The following is a 3,833-nucleotide window of genomic DNA, read 5'->3' on the forward strand; positions in this document are numbered from 1 at the left end:
TCAATGGGTCCGCGAAAAAAAAAACGGAAAACGGCACAACGGCCACGGGTGCACACAACCTTCGTGTGCAGGAGGCCTTACTTGTAGCTCATTAACAGTTGTCCGAGCAGGAAATCTCTTCTACATTCTATCCATCCAGATAGCCCCATCTCCATCATAGAGCGCTGTAGGCAATGTCCTAAATCTCATGTGTCTTCTCCTTACAGCCTTCAACCAGATACAGAACATCAGAAAGTATCTGAAGACCTTTGAAAAAGAGGTCAAGAAAATTGAAAAACTATGTAAGTTCCTGAAATCTCAAGAATTTCCCCAATTTCTTTTGAGTCATAAATAGTTAATATAAGTTTTCCCAATTTTTTTTTCCACCAGCTTGGGTAGAACAGTTTGACAAAAAGATGGCTGAATTTGTCAAAGGCGTGAAAGATCGTGTCTCAAGTAAGTGTCTAAAGATCCTCATAAAGAGCCAGTAGACATATTCTATATATATATCAAAACATCATCCATCCTCCTGTCACCGGGATTTTGGGTATAGATCTGAGGACATGGGTTGCTAGATGGCCGCTAGCACATCCGCAATACCCAGTCCCCATAGCTCTCTGTGCTTTTATTGTGTAAAACAACCGATTTGATACATATGCAAATTAACATAAGAGTCATATCTTACTTGTGTGACCAGAGAAGAGTCATATTTTCAAGCTCTGACTCATCTCAGGTTAATTTGCATATGTATCGAATCGGTTTTTTTACACATAAAAGCACACAGAGCTATGGGGACTGGGTATTGCGGATGTGCTAGCGGCCATCTAGCAACCCATGTCCTCAGCTCTATACACAAAATCCCGGTGACAGGTTCCCTTTAACCATATTTGATTCTTCCATTAGGTCATCCACCGGTGGATTGCAGACCTCCATGTGGTGAGTAATGTCATTAAATGGGTCAATTTGAGCAGTGGCCTCCATTACATACATGGGTGGGGTCATCATTTACCTCAGACATTAGACCCCTCTCTCTATTTCTTTCCCTAGGGCTTCAAAAAGCTGCCCGAACCTTTTCATGCAGCCGATGTGCTGAGGAGGACTGCAAGATCCCAGTGACCTGTCCCCGTAAGATCATTTCTACCATTAGTTTGGGAACCTCTTATGAATCTGTTAGCTCATTGCTGCATGTCATTGACCGTGGTTTCCCATTTCAGTTAAGGACATCAAGGTGGAAGAGCTGGAAGAGACCAGAATCTGGTGCACGGCGTCCTTTATCCTTCCCGATCATCCGAAGGTTGTTTGGAAGTACGCCAAAAACGTAAGTCGCATATACCATTCTATTACAGTGCAAATTCATACTGCTATTTATACTCCACATAGGACAAATGTCTCATACGATGTCATCAATGTTTTCACTTTCAGATCAAAAAAACGGATTTGAGTAACTTTAAAGACTTCTACATTGGGGATGACCTGGATGTACACATCAAGCCAACCAGAGTCAGCCATAAAGGAACTTATGCCTGTGAGATAATGGATGAGGATGATGACATCATACTCCGAAGATTCTTTTATCTCGATGGTAAGACTTAGTTTTCTCTCTCGAATGTTCTCTTTTCTAGACCATTCGGATAAATATATATATATACGATAAGAAGCCCCTCCTGCCTCTGCTCTTACAGTAAAGAACTATTTCTGATAACTTCTCTGACTTTTATTCAGCCCTGCAGAAGACAACGTTCTCCTCATCGCCTTATTTATTGTATTCTCTTCTGTTTTTCAGTGACGCAGACTAAATCCAAGGCAGTCGAGGAAATAGAAGCTGAATTCAATCGAGCTCTGGCAGAAAAACTACCTACCCAGGAGGAAGAGGAGGAGAGGATCGAACATGGTCCCTCCACTAAAGACATCATCCTCACCTTCCTCCAGAGCCATGTCAGCTATGCCATCTACGCTGCTGTCTGCTGTCTTATTGTCACCGTATTGGTCGGGTTCCTTTGGCGTCATGCCCTGAATGTAGACTGGTCGAAAAAAACATCAGGACCAAGAACCAGCTTCCCACCAGAACACTACCTGCCATAGAACAAATCAGCCATCTGGAGTCAACAACAACAGACTCCCAAGAGGTATCACCAACTACCCCTCATCTGCAGCCAACCATCTCTGCAGAAAAAAAACCTATCCCTTACCCCCCCCCCCCCCCCCAAAAAAAAAATTCTTACCCCAAACCTTTCCTATCCCTACCTTACCTAAAAAAGAAAAAATATATATTCCTTCCCCCAAAACTTTCCTATCCCTACCTTACCTAAAAAAGAAAAAAAAACTATCCTTTACCCCTTGTCCGTCCCCTCTCCCCAAAAAAAAAAACAAAAAACAATCCTGCAGAGGCACAGTGAGAACCCCTCAAGCCTGGAGCAGACCTTTATCACTTGTCAATATGATACACCCTGAGAGGACCAAGAACGTGTCCAGGAGGCAGAGGAGGAGACCACCAACCCATCTATTTTAACCTGCAGCAAAACCAACACTGCAGAGGCACAGTGGGAACCCCTCAACCCTGGATGTGATTTTCATCACTGGTCAATGTGGTGCACCCTGAAAAGACATCGAGACATTCAGGATAAAGAGGATCACCATCAAATTACCTCTAGCTTGTGCTAGAAGATCTTGCTGGATTGTTACCAAAAAAATTATAAAAACTAAAAAAAAATATTTTCTTGAGTAACAGTTTTATTATCTAAAAGGTACAAATCTTCTACAGAGGGGTGGGGGAGGGGGGGCGTAAGGAGGAAAGAAACAGAAGGTTTGTAAAGGGGGATCAGAGGTGGAAAATGGGGCGTGGATAGAGGAGGAGATCAGGGGGGAGTAAAACATTAGGACCACACATTTCATGGCTTTATTTCTCGCTGTCTTCTCTCTCTCTCCATTTCTGGCTTTCCTCTCTTTTTCTCTCTCCGTTTCTGTCTGTCCTCTCTCTCTGTCCTCTCTCTCTCTGGCTGTCCTCTCTCTCTCTCCGTTTCTAACTGTCCTCTCTCTCTCTCTCTTCGTTTCTGGCTGTCCTCTCTCTCTCTCTTCGTTTCTGGCTGTCCTCTCTCTCGCTCTCTCTCTCTTCGTTTCTGGCTGTCCTCTCTCTCGCTCTCCGTTTCTGGCTGTCCTCTCTCTCGCTCTCTCCGTTTCTGGCTGTCCTCTCTCTCTCTTCGTTTCTGTCTGTCCTCTCTCTCTCCATTTCTGGCTGTCCTCTCTCTCTCTCCGTTTCTGGCTGTCCTCTCTCTCTCTCTCCGTTTCTGGCTGTCCTCTCTCTCTCTCTCCGTTTCTGGCTGTCCTCTCTCTCTCTCTCTCTCCCCGTTTCTGGCTGTCCTCTCTCTCTCCGTTTCTGGCTGTCCTCTCTCTCTCCATATCTGGCTGTCCTCTCTCTCTCTCCGTTTCTGGCTGTCCTCTCTCTCTCTTTCCTTATAAGATTCAGGGGTCTCTAGGACCGAACTGTGACTTTTTAACACCTCACTGACTAATTAATTATATAAAACATACATTTTATTAGTTCCTCTTAAAATGTGTCTTTGAACTCTTAACTACTAAGATTAAAATTCCTCAGAATTTAGAGAGGTGGGAATTATATCAGTTATCTGGATCCACGTTTTCCCTGGCGGGGTGCCTGATGACTTCTCAGGACTATCCCCCTTTCCTTATACCTCCGATTAGTCTAATCTCTACACCAGCTGTATATTTAGCGGTGTATTAATTCCCCTGCTGGGGTTCCCTCCTCTCTAAATCTGAACTAATATGTTACACCTGCATCCCTACATGTTTCGCCGTATGACCGGCGTCTTCAGGGGATGGCGTGCAGGTAATGGCGT

The 3,833-nt window shown here is 44.3% G+C and overlaps 1 long non-coding RNA gene across 1 annotated transcript; it reads left to right on the forward strand.

Moving 5' to 3' along the window:
* The first annotated feature begins 207 nt into the window (after positions 1 to 207).
* On the forward strand, positions 208 to 1,088 carry LOC121001437. The gene is made up of 4 exons (XR_005779060.1): positions 208 to 281; positions 370 to 435; positions 883 to 915; positions 1,027 to 1,088. It is a non-coding gene; the product is annotated as an uncharacterized LOC121001437 (long non-coding RNA).
* The last annotated feature ends 2,745 nt before the right edge of the window (positions 1,089 to 3,833 follow it).

The sequence above is a fragment of the Bufo bufo genome, chromosome 5 (genome assembly GCF_905171765.1).
Source record: "Bufo bufo chromosome 5, aBufBuf1.1, whole genome shotgun sequence".
NCBI lineage: Eukaryota > Metazoa > Chordata > Amphibia > Anura > Bufonidae > Bufo > Bufo bufo.